At 38.3% G+C, this 19,340-nt stretch overlaps 1 protein-coding gene across 2 annotated transcripts in view; it reads right to left on the reverse strand.

The window, feature by feature from the left end:
• Nucleotides 1-19,170, reverse strand: part of HDAC9 (histone deacetylase 9) — a 438,875-nt gene extending 419,705 nt beyond the window's left edge. For both annotated transcript variants that reach the window (XM_042817004.1, XM_042817002.1), the window contains exon 1: nt 19,014-19,170. The gene's annotated coding sequence lies outside the window, so the exon portion shown is untranslated. The remainder of the gene's footprint in view (nt 1-19,013) is intronic.
• Between the last annotated feature and the right edge of the window lie 170 nt (nt 19,171-19,340).

Raw genomic sequence — 19,340 nt, forward strand, 5'->3', positions numbered from 1 at the left:
TAAATAAATAGAAAGTTGGCAGCTGCCAAGAAGCGAATTAAGTTTCCTTTTGATTTGCACAGACTTGTGGAATAATTCATTTCAGAAAAAGTAACATTTAGATTTCCCTTCCCGGATTGAAGGAGATATTGCACAGCTCCATTCCTCCATCCCTTTAAAGACAGTCTGTACTGAAGAGGTAACACATATAACACAGCTCTTTCTTTCAGACACTTTTACCACTAAACTTTTCTTACACACAACGAATGAGTTAAAATTTACTCTGAGCTTCATTTTGGAAAGTGTCCTGTGGTTTGGGTCAACTATCTGAAGTGCTAAATTTCCTAGCCTATCATTACATCAAGTCAATACCTCATTAAGCTGGGGAGTGGAAAAGCAACTCAAGATTTGAAGTTAAAGAAAGCTACATATAGGGGTTTTACTTTAAAAAGTAAGGGTTACAGAGAATGGCAGCCTTCAGTCTTCAATAACTTAGTGACTTCACATGGCTTTCAAATATTCAGCAATAATCCATTTATTCTTTGTTCAAACAAAAAACAAAAAGTCTTTCTAATACCATGTCAAGTTTCCTATGTAAAAGCTCTCCTGAGATTAAGACCCAGTGGAATTTTGGCTGTTTCAACTCACATTTTAGGGAGTTTTTCTTAGCCATCTCTCCTCCTGTAGCCTCTCCATTTCTGTCTCCTCTCCATTTCACCCACTATAAAAGCATAGTGCTTCTTTGATATTCAGTCCTTTCTGTTTATCCCATATCTCCTAGTTTCTTGTCATTAACATGACTACCTGTTGCAGTCGCAGCTCTTTCCCAGACTTCAACTCTTCTTAAAAGTCACTTAGAAGATTTTGATTTTTACCTAAGCAATTCACTATCAGTCCTAACGTACCCTGACACTACTTATAAACATTAAATCTCAATTTTTGTGAGCCTTTGCTGGTTGAGCTTTTGCTTCCATCAAGTTCTTTTCTATGAACCTGAAATTGGATCTGAAATCTGAAAGTTAAAGACAATGCAAGTACTTTCAAAATTACTATCAAAATCATTTTACAGATAGGGAAAGCTCAGGTCTGGAAAGGTTTTAAAGGTCAGAATCTTCAAGGTTGGGCTGTAAGTTCTGATGACAAAGGTTACCTATTCACAAGGACTCTGTTTTTCACTATCTAATAAAGTATTTCATTTACATTTAGGAACAAAATATGGGTATGAGAAGCTGACTCAGTTTTCACATTTTCACAAATATTTCAGTTAATCAAGTTATTACTTTTTATTTGCAGTACTTGTAAAATGAATTTAAATAAAACTTTGTTTATACTTTTATTGCTATCTTGAACTCAAAAATTCATGTCTGGCCATTTCTATCAGAATTATATACATCTTTTAATTGAGTTCATCTTAATTGGAAATAGTAATAAGGATTGTCTTTCCTCATAACTTGCTTACATTCACTCCTTGTTTACCCTTAGTAAGTTGACAAGGGTCACATAGAAGACTTACTGAGCCTAAGCAATGCAGGTAGTTCTTCATAACTATTTCTTAATTTCATATTTCTGAATTTCTATATGCCATGAGGATTATTAAGTGGGGTATCTGAATAAAGAATAGCTTATCTTTGAGGTCCTTCCACTGGCCACAGCTGGTTCTTCAGAAGTCAGAGCCATTAGTAATGCTCCATGAAGTAGCTGATACCTTGTTAACTGCTACGAACAGTTCTAAAACCTCTGTCAGCATCTTTTCTTCCAGTGATCCAACTTGCTCTGTTTGAGATCACCACATCATCACTTGAACACTGGATTTCCCAAACAGGACAGCCTAACACCCGAAGCACAAACAGTACAACAGGTCTAAGCAAACAAACAAACAAAAGTACTCTGGTTCTCTTGTTCAGACACACTAAATCCACTTTTCAAACATTACGTCATTACATAATTCTCACAAGCTCCAATCATTTGGAGCACAGTGAGTTAAGCTCTCTCACTTCACATTCCATTTTCTCGTACCTCTCACATCCTCTTCTGTACACACTGCCCACTATGTTGGCTTACTTAAATTCTTCAGAGGACTTTGCCTAACACTATTTCAAACTTGACTGGTTTTGGAGAGGATCAGCGTGCTTGTCACAGGTTATTCTATTCACAGTGCTGTGGTCTTTATCTGCCCCTTGAGGCTTATTACCTACATTTATGCAACCGTGAGTACATTCACAAAGTGCACTCTTGGTAAGATTTAAAGTCCTAATCTAACAAGGACAAGCTTTGTTCCAAGCCATCCAAATAATCATCAATGGAATTAATAATGAATATGAAGTTAGATGGATACATAACTCCTACTTGCTCCCCTCAAAGAGAACAGCAAAACCACAGAAACAGGGGAAAAAAAATATATTAGAAAAAAAAAAAAAAAAAAAATTCTTACTTGATTACAGTGTAATATTTGACCCCAATTTTGCCTTTATGTACCTCTAAGAAGGCACAAAAATGTAATTGCTGACATACTTATGTTACATTATAAAAGCAAGAACAAGTTCAATACCTCAAATGGATTAATTAACTACACTGGGAAAGGAATTGAGTGTCTCTAAAATGATACCATACTTAAATATAATTACTTCTTGCTAGTGCTTAAAAACATGGTTTGTAAGCTGACTGTTACAAGTAACTTCTTTAGATGCATAATGAACAGTTGAAGGACTTATTCAGCACATAAATCTGAATTGGTTACTATCATCATTATTAACAACCTGCATCTGCATGTCAAGGTCGTGTCGCACCCATAATCCTTTGAATTATCATTAGCATTAGAAGCAAGAAAACAAAAATTTCTGATTCAGGCTCTCAACAAGCTAAAATGATCAAGGTAAGTTCCTACACTGTGATGTGTATTTAAAACATACATGAGGATAAAATGGAGTCTCCTCATCAAAGCTAGCCTGAACTAGTAACACTGTGAAGTTAGACAGTTTCCTATTTACCTGATCTGATAACAAAGTAATTCTCCCACTAAGTATCTAAAATAATGGTTACAATTTAACCAGACTCTTCCAGCCTGTAACAGCCTCCCTGAAACACTGACTCTGAAACATCTATCAGAGCATCAGAAAAACACCTCTCAATACTTAACATTTTCATCCAGTTCTTAGACTCATTCACTCAGAACAGATCTCAAGCTAGCTACCAATAGCTTAGTCCTACTACACACATCAACTTTATTTGTCCAGCTCATCAACTTAATTTGAACTTAATTTGTTCCCCCTCTAATCAATTTAACTTGTGCATTATGCCCTACTTCCCAGGTGCCAATATTACCACCGATGTTCTGTGTCAACTGTCCTTCTAAGTTTACAGATTTCCTCACATCTAAACTATTTCTCTGATCTCATTACAAAGCCTCCAAAACTACCTAGCTTGCTTACATCTTTGCTTACACAGCCCTGGTGTTACCAACAATCCATTAACCTCAACTAATATTTAATTATTTTCCTTCCTCAGATTTAGCTTTAATATCTTTCTATAATTCCTATAATTCTTTAGGGTTACATTCCCACTCCCATATGAAATACATTCAACTTAATTGAGTGTCCCAGGGGTTCACCCTGCACTAGTTTCAACCTGTATTTCTTTTATCAGATTGGATTAGGCTGTGACTTTTCCTGGTTATCTGTGTCATACTATGTCTATCTGTGGCATCTGCATCTCTATACTCTTCCTGTTTCTTTTCAGATCTCAGTCTACAAACTTACTTTCATTTGTTAATCATATAACAATGATCGTTCTATTTAGTTTTGCTCCCCGGCCATTAATCCATTTAGTCTGATTTTTAAGGTTCTCTTTTCAACATTGCCCATTGATGTCACCAAATACTGTGATTTGTGTTCCTTCATCTGTGTTTTTCTACAGTGACTACAGCACTTCCACTGTTGATGAAATACGAGTTATGTCAAAGAGACCCTTCATCTCATATGAGTCATATTCACCACTGAAAATCAAAGAGAAGGCATTAAACCAAAGGAAAACTCACAAAATAAATCTAAGAGCTTTGCTATCTAGGTAATGAATGTACCATCATTGTTTTCTTCAAAAGGCCTTTCTGTATTGGAAAAAAAAAAAAAAAAAAAAAACTCAGGATGTGCATTGTTGCTTTGAGCTAAAAACTAAGCTTTCTATCAGGATTCTTAGAGAAAATGTATTTAACCTCCCTACATACAAATTTTTTTTTTTATTTTTTTTTTTTTTTAAGATGGTGGGAGGTTGGGACAAGTGTTACAGCACCATAATCAAGACAAGCCAAGTGGAAAAAAGAACAGAGCAAACATCTTTACAGTACTACTTCTATAGCACATGGAAGCCTACTATCTGTCACGGGTACTTTGAAAAGTGTCAGTCCTTGGTTTCACTTGAAGACTGTGAGTCTATGAAGTTCTGCAGGCCTAACTTCCAAATTATGCAATCTAAATTTGAAAGAAACAAACTTCAAAGTATAAACTAGATTTAACAAACACGTATTTTCGAAACAGCAGACCACAGTATGGATTTACATTGACTATAATTTGTTCAGTGCATTTTATATTACATTTGCTGGTGCAAGATGAGTGGTACCTTTCCTTTATGTTAGCATTTACATTAAGTGTGAAAATAAATGAAAAATAAACTGTCCAGTTCCACAGCAATTTAATTCAGTGCAATCTACCTTAAAAATAAAGCAAATAATATTGTATGTACAAATATATCCTATTCAGTAATATTGTATATATGAATCATAATAATGTATAGCATTCTTTTCATGAAATTGTCACACCATGTGCTCTAATAAAAGCTATTTCAAATCTTCATTTAGAAAATGTGTATTTGCTGAACCCTGTTGCAGTATATTTTACTAATGAACCTGTTACTTTCAACTGCATTGATTTCATTTCAAAATTACGTAGCATTTTTTGAAAGAAATTCAATTCAATTTAAAGCCCTGCAAAAGCAAATGAAAGAGATGAAATATTCAAAATTGCAGGTATTTAAATACTTATAAAAATACAATCTTCTATTAAAAAAAAAAAAAAGTCCTCACAGCTCATAGATTCACTCAGACAGAAGAGTAAAATTGCTATAGGAATTAGGAATTCAACCTACAAGCGGTGATAAAGTAATCCCACTCATTGAAACCAGTATCTGAGTATGTAACTGTGTAAGAGAGAAAAAAAACAATATAAATATAAATGTAAACTACATTGTAATACAAATGTAAACTACTAGGGAAGAACGACTACTGGATGAATGATGATCCATTCAAGAAACTAGACAGAGAGTAGGAGAAACAACGTAGGAGAAACAAAAGAATTTAGAACAAAATATAACTTGAAACCTGACTCCAAAGGTGATACTATATTCTTGAAAAAAAAAAAAAAAAAAAAAAAAAAAACCACCAGAAGATCATTTGGAGGTAAGGGTAAAGAGCCACTTACTTTTTCAATTGGTTACATACTTACTATTATATTCCATAGCAACTGTAGATGAACATGTGAAAACAGTTAATATGAACCAATGAATGCAGCTGAAGAATATTAAGTAGTCTAGAAGCCTGAGCCTGACCCATGCCTTGACCCCTTGCTTATCTATGCCAATTTTAAAAGGTGAACCAAGGTGTTTATTCACATTATAACCTGTCTTCATAGCTACATAGATTGCTCAGAAAGTAGTGCCTCCTCTTTATTTCCATGGAAACTACAACAAATTGAAAGAACACAGTAATGCCACTTGATAGAGTAAATTCTCAGCTATAAAATGCTATTTTTCAGCATAGGAACCACCAGTGCATTCTCAGCGGTGATGAATAAGAGCCTGCATGACACATTCGTAAAAATCTGCATCTGAGGAGGTGAGCCACTAATGCTGTCATCACTGCTGAAACTCACCACCTGACTGTGCTCACAGCCAATGGTTGGTTTCCATCAACTTTCAACAAGCACCAAAAAATGTCAGTCAGTGCCATTTTTTCTGCATGAAAGAATCCAATTCCACACTTTTTCTTCATCCGCACTTCCATGTCAGATGCCATTCTGTCAGACTGCCACTCTGCTGCCATCCGTCGCACAGCAACAAATCAGAATAGAATATTGATGCGGAGGTTCAACCTCTACTGCCAAACCACCAACATCTGCCTATGACATTGTAGGCCAACATAATAAAGTAGGAAGAACTACTTTTGAAGCAGCCCTCATACATTTCATGTTGCATCTAACTTACATGAGATCAGATGGAAGGATCCACAAATGCCACAGGAGAAACAACAAATTGTTAGAATCATTCTAAACAGAGAAAATAAGTGACTTCTTCAAGGGACAGCAGTATATTTCCCCCTAGATGTAGAGAGGAGACACATTGCTATTAAAAGTTCTTCACTAATGTCTTTTTGATACAAGACTAGCTTCAGAAATGTTCAGCTAGGGAAGCAATATGTTGGTATCATTTAACAAACATCTTTCCGGGAAAATTATACAAACCAACAAACAAGCAGAGGTTTGTCATCACATTGCCAAACCATCATATCTCACCTTTCTCTTAGCGTTCCTCTACTAAATGTTACTCACAAAAACCTGGAATTGCCATTTCATTTCTAAAGGAAATACTATGGCTCAAGTCAGGGAGATACGGAATTTATAGCACTAAGGAGATCTGGAAACATTTGAAAGGCCACATGTAGATGTATAAATGTGCTACCAGCAAAATGTCATGTCCATATGCCAGGCCTGTGAACAATGTCAGGTCCTCCAGGAAAGGGAAACATTCTAGTTTTCAGTTTTTAAAAGTTCAAGAGCTTCCTTTAATATAAAAAAATGTTGACACCCTCCTACCTTTCAAGCCATGCCTGCTCCTTCCATGAAGCTCAGTGTAAAACACTCAGAGGTTGCCATCGATGCTAGCAATGTGTTCTACAGACACCTTCACTGCAGTACCAGCATGATTTCCAGATATAATCTCCTTTGTCTCAAGGCCTTCTCCCAGGCCCACACCAGAGACATAGCTGAGAAACAAACTGCAAACCCTCAAGTACCTCAAACAGGTTCCTTAAATCTCACTGATTTCCCTTAAGGTAGTGAGGAAGAACTAGATTAAGTTTGTATCTATAGCTCCTAATTTTGTCACTGAGGCAGAAAATAAGCTCAAGGACAATGATGAATAGGTTCTGCCTAGAGAACATGTTCTTCTACTTATCTGCAGATCAACTTGCCCAAGTAACGACAGGGAAGCTGACACCTCAAGAACATAGAATTGTCCTTTCCAACTCATAGTCCCAAAAGTTGCTCTTACACAAAAACAGCAGTGGCTCTAGACCAGATACATTTAAGAGTGACCCAATTTCATTCAGTAAGAGAAAAAGCCAGAGTAGTGGGCTATATAACCTATGCAATTGCCAAACTCCAGAGGTAGTGGGTAATTCAGACTTACCTTGCCACTTGTATCAGACAGGAGGAGAGATTTTATATCCTCTAATGGCAAGATGAGAGGGAAATGACAACTTGCAACTTCAATATGAATCCCTGACCTGAAATCCCAAGTAAATCCTTGACTGCCATTCTGGAAACTCCAGTTTTCCCAGCATTCTTGTTCTCTACTGGGACTGCCTGTCTGTCAGACTACTTGAGAAATGCAAAACAGGAAAACTTCTTACATAGCAAGACCTCCGGATTTCAGACCAAACACAGCTGTCACACTTCCAGCATTGCTACCTCAGCTCTCTCCTGGATATGACTGGGACAGATGATCAAATGAAGCAGCCTTGCCATAAACAGTCAGAGCAAATGACTGCTAGTCTCAAGTGCCCACTCCAGTCTGAAGGAGGGAGACTTGAATCAAGAGTGTCTTGATCCACTCATCATTTAGTTTAGAAACAGACAGAACAAAAATGCAGCATCAATACATCGGTTTACTACAGTCTTTTCTCTCTTGCCTTGAGGGTTCCTACCTAGGATGAATTTCACAGTCTGCCAGATCCCAGCTGACCCCAGACACATGCTCCATCCCCTGTATCTCAAACACAGCAGATATTTAGGTCCACACTCACAGCCGTGAACAAGAAGATGATCAGAATCAAACGGGGCAGAAACATACCCCACAGGCACCTATGGTTATGCTTGGAGCACCATGTGCTGAAGACACTTGAGAAGACACTCATTCACTCTCCCCGAGTTCTGTGTTTAGCTTGTCAAGAACTGTGTGCTGTGACCAAGTCAACATTCATATATTAAACACTAATACGATCCTGCATAACTTCTGCTGCTTTCAGACTGTCACGACTGTACTGCTCTGGTTGTCACCGTCTTCCTGCCTACAAGCAGACATTCCCCAGACCAGTAGCTAGAGCTTCATGAGGACTGTACAAGAAGCAATAGAAGTTGCAAGCACAGCTGAATGGTTGCTGTTTATATGCCTTGTGACAGAAGAACACGTGTATTATCTGGATGGTTTCTGTGATTCAGATGCTGAGCATGGCAGGACTTGTCCCAGGAAAAGATAAGCTCTTTTTTTTCCTTTTCATTCCACAAGGAGTTGTCTTTCTTGATTCTGAGTCACTAAGATGCCTATACTCCAAAATTCAATAGTGTTCAAGCAAGGAAGAGGGAGAAAATTAGGACAGGAGTTGTCCATCCTGGTTGTCTAGGGCTGTTAGAGAACTGCCAGTTACAAGCTATGAAACAGATTGGGATGCAATGGAGACTGGAAAAAGTTGCAGGAAAGAATACAGGGAAATAAATGCTCTTACAATGGAAAGTACTGTCAACTTTAAGAATAATTTATAAAAACAAAGAACAAGTCAATATTATCTCCATGCATGCCTTTTAAGTGTGCACAGATAACACCTCTGTGATTGTGCATGACTACACAGTGACGAGGTCAGCTGAGGACCTGAGAAGAGGCAATGCACACAGACACCTTATCATGTCTCTGTACTCTACATACTTCTTTATGGATTGTAATAATAAAGCACGGAGAAATGAGAGCAGATATCTTCAAGTTCTCTGTTTTAAGAACTGCAGGAACTGACTACCATCTCTGCTTTCTCTTTTCTTCTTATTTTCTATACTGCATGAAGAAAAGCCCTTCTCTGAGGCATTCCTGAATAAGCCAGAACCCAGCAAAGAGCTTGAAGATATTCTGGATTGTCCTGTATGTTTATGAAGGACAGAAATGACAATGACAAACAGGGAGAAGTTTGGGCATTCCATGGGACTGAAGGCTGAATCCACACCTGCAGGAGTTTCAGGACACATCCTACTCCTCCTTGTCCACACTGAATGCCCCAATTGTTCAGCAAAATTTTCAGAGGCAGAAAAATATGTTTCTTCATGGCTTTTTTGTAAAATGGAATAATGGCATTTCTGGGAAAAAAAAAAAAAAAAAGGAAAAAAAAAGTGCATATCCCAGTGCAGAACTCTGAGAATGGAAAATTACACACATTGCTGAATATTTCAGCACCTTGCATGCTTGAGAATGCTCAGATATCTAGATGAGCCCACAGAGAGATGCACGCAATAGTTTAAAACGCAGATCTGAACATCTAAAGGGCATAAAGTTGCACATAGGGAAATTAGTCCTTTAATCAAGAAAATTTTTTCACAACTAAATTCAGACTCATAGTTTTGAGCACCAAACTTTTCTCCAGGCAGGGAAATGAATCCCAGCCTTCATAAACAATCACAGATGAAATTCTGCATGCTTAGACACAAACACAGCATTGTGCTTTATCTAAATAGTATTTATGCCAACTGCACAGAATAATTAGAGGGTTATTGACATTTGAATAAAATTATAAAGAAACAAACATTCTTTCAGCAAGAATCACACAGAAAACATCCTCTTTCATTACTGCAATAGCAGATTCATATTAACTGCATTTAACTTTATTGTAGAGAGGAACGTAAAGTTTAGTTCTTTTTCATATAAGTGAGACATCAGTTTTTCATAGCTCGTTGTTCAAACAAAATCAGGTGTTGAATGTGTCCTTCAGCTCCTTTATTTGAGTTATTCAGTTGACTCCAATTCAGTATCCAGTGCTTATGTACTCAGAAATGTACCTTCTGCACTTTAATATCTTCTGCATGTTAGTAATACGACAAAAGGGGAAATACAGCCCGTTCTGTAACAAAATGGTAGATTTTACAGTCTTTCACAGAATGAAAGGCTGTTCTATCAATACCTTTTTTTGTTTGTTTGTTTCAATAATTATGCATCGGATGGTGCATTATTCTATTTTATATATATATATGTGTATATATATATATATATATATATAAAATATATAGAAATGAAAGCAATTAAGAGAAATGATCTGTTCAGACGCCATGGGGAAAAGATAATCCCAACATCTCACTCCAGAAGTATAGAAGGCCATTCTGAGGATGAGTAAATGGAAGCAGGGTCAGAAATGATACTTGTTTATTAACTACAAAGTCAGTCAGCATTTCTCACATGCTCTGTGTACAGACTGCATAAAAATGCAGTGAAATTCTGAAAGCAGTTCTTTTGCTACTTTGCAACCTGGAGAAAAAGGGTTTCATTTGTCAAATGCCCACAACAACCTGCCATGTGTACCAGCACACTGCATTTACACATAATAAGAATACAGTGAAGAAGCTACAAAGTTGTCCTTATGCAGCAAGGAAAAGTAGTGATGGAAGAGACAAAAGCATGCATATCTTTTGATGCAGGGAAAATGAGCTTAGCATGCATACTGAAATCCAATACAATTATTTCGAAGTAATTGACAAAAGACAGCAAAGGTGAATCATCAAGAATTATTTTGATATATTTTTGTGGATAGTTCACTGCTTTGGTGGATGGCCTAAATTAAATCATTTAGCTAATGGTTAAATTAGCACTAAGCATCGCTTACCTGCTACGAGCTGCAAGCCCATCGTTCATACTCCCTGATGTTTCTGCTGGTGGGAAAGAAATGATGATACTACAGCCTTTCACACAGGAAGCACTGGATAGTCTTAAATCAGTATATGCCTTGCAGAGAGCTTTCAGCAAGCTCTCTATGCTGTCTTACCTTTTCTGCCCAATACAAAAACACTAGAGAGGGGAAAATTTTATGTACAAACAAAGCTGACATCCTAACCTCATTATAGTCAATGACAGAACATCTCATCTGTAAGTAAAATCCTTGCCTTTGCAGTGAAATTCCTAACACTGTTAACAGCAGTGATCTCAACAAATCATTTATAAGATGCACACCTTCTTTTTAAGGTGTGTTTACCTAGATATTGATGATACACATAAGAAAAAGGGAAAAAGACTTTTATCAGATCTTAGACATGCTAGAAGACATCTTATCACAGCAAGAGGCCTGGTAATTCAGAAGTCATGAGCACATCACTGAAGTGTAGTAAAAACCTAGGGTAACACCAATTCATCACATTAATCCTGTAGTTTTTCAGTAGATTCTGATGAAAGCTTCCCAGCACAAAAAGCAATACTAACTAAATTGTAACAAATAGCATTCTCATATCAGGACTCTAACTTCTTTCTTTCATAGAAAAAAAAAGATATGGTCAGATAGAGTAGGAGACAAGGTATATGTGATGACATAAACATGGATCCTTTACACTCTTCTAAGCAAGTATGCGTAAGAAATCTCGATTCATTGAGAGCAGCTGAACGCTCTCTTTGACACATACATCATTCATTGACCTTTTTTAAGAGATCAATATGTAACCAGTAGAATTTACACCTCTAACAGCTTTTGCTCAGCTTTTCCTCATCATATTATGCCCAACAGTACTCTCTCTGTCTGTGTCAAGTGCATCTATCTTCCAGCAAGGAACGAGCATGCGTAAGAGGTACTGATTGCTGGGCAGCTACGAATGAATATCTGAAAAGTAAATCTAGATATATCATTTATAAATGACAATTCCTTTCTCTGGCTTGGTCTTAGCTCAGATTCCTCACCAACTATTGACTGTCAGTTCTGTGGCCTAGAGTTTCAGGACTGCAAATTGTCATGTCTTCTTGCTGTCAGTGAGACTGAACAACAGCTTTTCTCCGCTCTCTACCTGCTCTAATCTGTATGGCAAGGACAACTGGGCCAAAAAAAGAGCTCTTATGGCAACATCCAGCCAGATCCCTGGTACTGTAAAGACCAAAGTGACTTCTGATATTCAGATATATACAGTACAGAGAAAGTAACTATTTCAATATCTAGAATGGGTTGCTGAATTATTCAATGCTCATGTTTTTGCTGCTTAGAGTTTGCAGTGACAGAGTATCACTCCCAGATGGTATGTTCTCTCTTAAAACATTTTAGGGGGGACTTGGGAAGATCACACCAGCTGTAGTCTGAAAATTAAGAAATTCTCTCCTGCTCATTCTATTAACTTCTGCTCAATATAACAAAATGTGGTATTCTAATGTCAGTTCCTGCTCCTTAAGAGACCAAAACAATAGATTCTATGTGTTGTAATACTGAAAAGCAAGGAAAAACTTTCTTGCAGTTTTTGCACTCTTTTCATATGCTGATCATGACTGCAGCAGCTCTTAACTTACCTTCAGTTATGTTTGTAACAGTAGAAATATGTTAAAAATACAAATCTTATGTGTTAAAAAATCTTACATGTTAAAAATACAAATACATGCAGTTTTAGCCACCGAATACTGTCTTGTTTCAACTCACTGATCTTCCCATTTATACCATATTCACAGAGAAGATAGAGAATATATATCTATATCCCAAATAAAACTGCTTTTACTTCAATCTTAAATATCAAATTCCACTTAATTAAAAGTATGGCTTATTAATCAGTGCTGGTTATATTGTCCACCAAAAGCAGAAACATGAAAGATTAAAGTAGTAATTGTACCTATTTTATATTGTCAATATATCTATTTCTAAGCTCTGTATGAACATCTGAATAGCTGTGCCTATAAATCATGCAACATGTCAATAAATCTTATATTTTAAACACAAAATACAGTTACTCTATGCACGCTGTTTATTTTCCACTTGGAATTTAGTGTTTCAATGTTTTCCCTTGGAAATCTTACATTCATGCCTGTAGTTCACTCACCTCTTGTCAAAGCAAGGTTTCAGTTCAATAGTTAGGCACCCTGGAGATCTAGTGATAACTGTCAAAAACTCAAATTAGAATTTTGCATAATTAAAACCCTAGACACAGGTTGTTTATGTCATTTGCTTTGTATGCTTCTACAAAGGGAGTACTTCAATCCACGTAAGTCATGTTAAAACAAAATTCCAAAGTCACATTACTACAAGAAAATAACACTATTCAAGAACTTATCTGATAAGAACCGTAAATTAAACTGTGTTTCTACCATGCAAAATACAAGACAACATTCTTCAAAACACATAATAGATCTTTTTAATTTTATAATCTCAAGACAGTAGAGTTCTGCTCAACGCCTTATCTGTGCATTTTCAGATCCTGTGCTTAGTATTTGGTACTTTTACCAACATGATGTTTTAGAATCATCTCTTTTCAAGCAATAGACCTCATCTGGGATACTACTCCTGATTTACTACTCCCAGTAAAAGGAAAGACGCTTCTTCTCGAGTCCTTCAGAAGCCACCAGAACAGCCAAGGCTGGAGAACTCGCCCCATAAGAAGATGTTGAGAGAAATGTTTCAGCCTGCAGAAGAGACCTAAGAACTGCCTGCCAGAAAAAGGTAACCAAGAAGATGCAACTGGGCTCTTCACAGATGTGCATGATGGAAGGACAAGAGACAATGGTTATAAGTTGAAAATGGGATGTTCTAATTCAGGATAAACAAATAAAAAAACCACCATGAATTTGATTAAGCATTGGGTCAGACAGGCTGTGGAATATCCCTCCTGAATTCAGTGCAGATCCTGGTTCCAGTGAGAGGCTGAACAACAGAGCTCCCAAGGTCACTTCTAACTGAATGTTTCTCCGATTCAGTGTTTCAAAGAGCTTCAAAAAGTAACAGAAAATGAAACCTCCATTTTGACTGGTATAGATTCTAGTATACATCAGTTGAGCTTCTTCAAAAAGAAAATATTAACGCTGTTGAACAAGATGCTAATGAGAGTTCACATGGCCACAGACTATCACTCTGATCTCATTCAATGAGGCAATATAAACTCAATTGAAAAGGATACAAAGAAGGATTCAAATATATTTAAGGAATAGAAACTCAGGTTGTCAAAATGAAAGCAAAGATGTGTAATTTCTGTTCGACCAAAAAAGTAAAACAAGGAAAGCTACTTGATAATTTGTATTTAAACAGGTACAAATTGATCTTATATCAATCTACTAAGCCCACATACATAGACTTCTCACCACAAATATGTAAGCATTTTCACACCCCTTCTTGATGTCAGCTGTAAACTGTGCAAATACATCATACAACAGTTCCAATAACAGAAGTTTCTTCAGGAAAAAAAAAGAGAGAGAGAGAGAGAGAGAGAGAGAGAAGACAAGATAGAAAAGGCAAAAGGAAAAGCAAAAGCTGGTGGCTCTTGCACCAGTGGGAATCACTTCCAGGGGAAACTTGACAATAGTAGTTTTGCAGGGACAAAGCCATGAGAAGAGCACGAAGATTATAGTGAAAAACAGTGCCATAGCAGCTTCTGTGAAAACTTACAGGGCCCCACGTTATAAGCAGAATGCAGAGCTATCCATGGAAGACTCTCAGCAAATAGTGAAGGCACATATAACATCATGCAGCACACCACCTCCCTCACAGATAAGTTACAGCTCGAGTCCCTTTCTATCTTGGTATAAACAAAACAAAGTTCATTTATTTTTCAATATTGATGGTTTCTCCAGTAGAATAGGCGCTATCTTTAAGGTACTCTGAATAAGGCTTTACAGGTTGAAATAGCACAGAAACAAAAGCTTGATTTGCTCAGCACAACAAACTGGACTTGCTCACACTTGCTCAGTCTCAACTAGATGTAGGACTCAAGGGCCCAGAACCATCCCTTCCAGAGAAAGCACACACTCTGAACCCTGAACAGAATTTAACTTCAAAGACTGAATCCTTCAGAGTGGAAATCAAATGGTGAGATATGGAACCCAGCATCCTCTGCTCCAAAACTAAAGAACTGAGAACAAAATAAGTGCTGTAAGCCATCATCTTATGAGTTAACTTCTGAGTTACCTTTGCTGAAGACTCTCATTTCCTTGAACAAAAACTGGTTTAGTTACACAACAGCTGTAAAGCCAAACTGTCCTTATAGTCATTACGTATGATAAGGAAACTTCAACAATATATCATGATTTGTGGGGGATAAACACTAATATTTATATTTAAAAATACAACCAGGAATTACTGGAAAATAAGGATAAATATTTGCATCCTGCTATCTGCCCAATTCATAACACACTGAGTTAATGCTAAAGATAAGTGAACATCTGAGCTTGAAGGTTGCATAACCAAACTTCACAGTTCCTTTTCCTCCCAAAGAAATTTCTGAATTGCAAAATTTCAGTTTGCCAATCTTGACCATGTGAGAATGTATGAACTGTATGACCTAAGCAAGTGAAGACCTGTGATCTGTGCAGCCCAACTCCTGGTTCCCAGACACCCAGCAGCAGATGAGTAAGGAACAGTGGGGCAACCAAGTGGCAGTACCTCCTTGGAATACCCTGAAGTCTTTGGGATATGTGCAGGTCGGACACATTTTGATCTAGAACTACTATCATTGTGCTTTCTAGCCCTTGGCTCATTTCTTCCATCTATGAATTTTTCTAGTTTTTAAACTCACGTTAACATTTTACATTGACATATTTCTCTATCAAGGAGTTACAAAACTATAAAGTACATAAAAGTGGATAAATATCAGAAAGTTTTGATATGTCTCACCAGGGTTAGATCAGACCTTGGGGTGGAAAGGATTTTAAGGTGGATTTGAGGTATTAAAACATTTTTGTACAGAAATTAAGCACTATTTCATTTCCATTTAGAGTTGCTTCAAGTTGACAACATAGTGTAACATGAATTTATTTCATAGTATTATAAATGTTACTATAATAACTCAACACTAGCTGACATAGTTCAAAGTACATGATATATACTAACTCCACAGAAGCTACATCTAATAAGAGATAAACTCTTTGGTCACATATGATTATTCTCATCCAAATACTCAAAACCAAGTGAATAAATGAAAGGTGACTTCGTCAATATGTTAGCTCTAAAAATGACTTGCACATAATTCCAGTAAACAGTCTAACCTTATTTGATTCAGCAACCCAACATTGTCTGAGAAAACATTTACTCCTTTGAAAATCATTACTAAAAGGTCAAAGCATGACAAATATCTTTTATCATAGAATAGTCCAATGTTTTGTCCTTAAGTGTGGTTTATCTTCTTTTTTTTTTTTTTTTTTTTTTTTTTTTTTTTTTTAACTCTTTGAATGTAATATGCACCTTCCTATCTAAACACAGAAATAGAAAACATTTTCTTGCACAGACCTAGAGAGACTGGAAAGCTCTGATAAATACTGATTCTTCTAATCTGAGTTCCTATTGAAATTCATTTATATAGTATGCATATAAGGAATATCATATAATTCTCAGGGCATCAGGCCCAAACCTCTTCTCTAAAAGGGAAAAATCCCTCACTCTTGAGAGGAAAGCAGCTCACTAAGCCCCATGATTCAGCTATGATCAGGCTGTAAATCAGAGGCACTTTGCTCTGCAGTTTGTGTACATGTACCCAAAACAACTTTACATTAGCTGGTTTGAATCCTGATGAATAAAAAACAATGACAGTGCAGGATGTCTGGTCAACATGTGCTGAACTTAATTAGTCATTTTGGGCATCACTCTGCTACATTCAAACTTTCTTTGCTCATTTTCATTAGTTCTAATGGCTCATATACATCAGGATTTGATTATTTTCAAAACTACATTTCTCCTAATGAACACTACATGAACAAGATGAAACTATATCAGCAATATTTAGGCCACTCTCAACATTCATGGTAATTCGTACCAGGATTCATGTCATTTTGGGAATGGAAAAACTCGAATTTGGTCAACATTTTCTGTATTATATTTTCTGCAAATTGTATTTTTAACAGCAGCTTCAACAGAAATATATAGGGCAGCAAAACAACTGAAAACTGTTTTCCACCTTAAATATTTGTAGAAAGTAGATAGGTTTTATAAATGAAACTACTGTTGCACTTTTTCATAATAGAAGATATACCATTTTGTCATGAAGAAAATAAGATCTAATAGGAACAACTGCATCAAATCAAGCATGTAATGGGACACACTTCACTTCTTTTTTCAAAAAGTGCTCTCAGCACAGGAAGGCAGTGCCAAACAGAAGACACCCAGCAGCTTACAGATGACTACTCCCGTTTCAGCACGTAGGCTGCTCTTCATTCATGGAAAAAAGGGTTCACAGAAAACCAAACACTACTTGTTCAAAAACCGGCAATTTAACGTCAGGTTGAAGATACTTGTGTGTATTAAACACAGATTTTGATACCAAAATAAAAAGCAATCTGACACTTTTGAGAGCAGTGTTTGGGTAGGCTTAACTAACTGCGGTGCTGCACTGGCATGAACTTTGTCGCCACATACAATGGCGTGGCTTTTTCTTTTAGGAATTCTCAACTGACAATGCCATTTTCATATAAAACAGAGCTATTTTAATATTTATAGGAGGAAGCTGGCACAATCATTAGGTAAATATGACTGTAGCATTCCTCTCGGGCCATTACATGTTTTTTTCCTACATTTTGGATCAGAGCTCTGCCAACGTAATGAAAAAGAGGTGTCAAAATAGTGCATTATTGTATCATTGCCTGTGGAAAGTTATATATAGTTGAGACCTATATATTTCATACGCATAATGACACAACACAAGTAGTATGTGGGGATGGAACCGCCTTCCAAGAACGCTCCAGTATTATGGCAGAGAATAAGCCTGTGTTTCTCTCTGAACAAAGTAGGCGTTTTGGGTACAAAACATACGTGGGCTGGGGCCATACGTGGGCTGGGGCCACTGCCACAGGAATGCATTGGACATGAGAGAAAAATCTAGAAACAATAAAGGAAAAGATAAAGCACCCAGATCTGAAACTGTTGGGGAGCAGTGAGAGGAAAGAGGGAAAGGAGAGATGGGAGAGGAAAATAGGAGAGGGCATCTAAACAACCGTAATGCTGAAACAGCTTCTGCTCACTGAGTTCTGACCAAAGCTCACAGGCCTTTAGAAGCTTGCAGACTGCATCCTGAGGAACTGTCACAAAACTACACTTCTGTCACAGGAAACAAAATGTCACAGAACTAAAGCTGACAACGTTGGAAGACAGATATGTTTAGAATTCCCTGCTTTCTGTGCTTGTACTTATCCCGTGCTGTTTATGACAAACATTCTCAGCAGCTTTCACACTAGAAAAGAACACTCACGCGTTTCCACGTGTCAGAAGGGCTCCACAATTTGCTTCCGTACTTCAGCATCAACGCTAGGCTTGTTCTAAACACTCCTTCCCTACTTAATTTTCATGCTGTTTGTGGATGCTCTGAGACCTCCTCAGAGCACTTAAAAAAACAAAAGGCGGCAGCATTTCTAAGACGAGTACACATTTTGTAAGCAGCATCTCTCTTTTCCCCATTATAACGATAAGCACGAGCGATCAGGTCCAAACAGCCGTACCTTCACCCCGAACCACCCCACGCTGCTGCCCTGGAAGTCCCCCTGCAGGAAGGCAACGCGCTGCTCCGCCACCCTCTGAAACCGCCGCTCGGAGAAGCACGGCTGACACCGCCGTGCTGCCCCGGGCGGCAGCCCCGCTCCCACCTGCCCGCGGCCCCGAGGAGCAGCGCAGAGAACTCCCGCTTCAGGCACGCTGCAGCTATAGGAAACTTGCCGTAAAGGCTGCCCGCGGGCGCCCACCTCCGCAGCCTGCAGCTGCACGGGATGCCGGCACAGCGCAACTTCCCCAACCTGCCACGAGCAGCGGGACGCGGCGGGGCCGGGAGCCGGGCAGAGCCGGGAGCGGAGCTGGGCAGCCGCCCGGTGCCACTCACCTTCCCGCGCCGCCTCCTTATCTCTTTGCTCTCGGGCTGTAACTTCCAGTCCTTCCCCCTGCTGCCATCTTCCGCGGGAGCGGACGGGGAGTAGGCGGCGAGGAAAAGTTGGCGGTGGCGAGGTCAGGGGGCCATCGGGGCGGCGAGGAGGGGAAGGCAGGGCAAGGCAGGGTGCGGCGAGCAGCCGGCGGGGCGAGCCCGAGTCCGAGCCGTGCCGAGTGCGGCCGGGCGGGCGGGGCGCCGCGCCGGGGCGGCGGCAGCTGACGAGGGGCTGAGCGCTGCGCTCGCAGCCCGTGGCGACACGAGGAGGATTTACTAAAAATTGCC

Source organism: Centrocercus urophasianus, unplaced genomic scaffold (assembly GCF_019232065.1).
Source record: "Centrocercus urophasianus isolate 14NV4802_14NV808 unplaced genomic scaffold, USGS_Curo_1.0 seq_16, whole genome shotgun sequence".
NCBI classification, from domain to species: domain Eukaryota; kingdom Metazoa; phylum Chordata; class Aves; order Galliformes; family Phasianidae; genus Centrocercus; species Centrocercus urophasianus.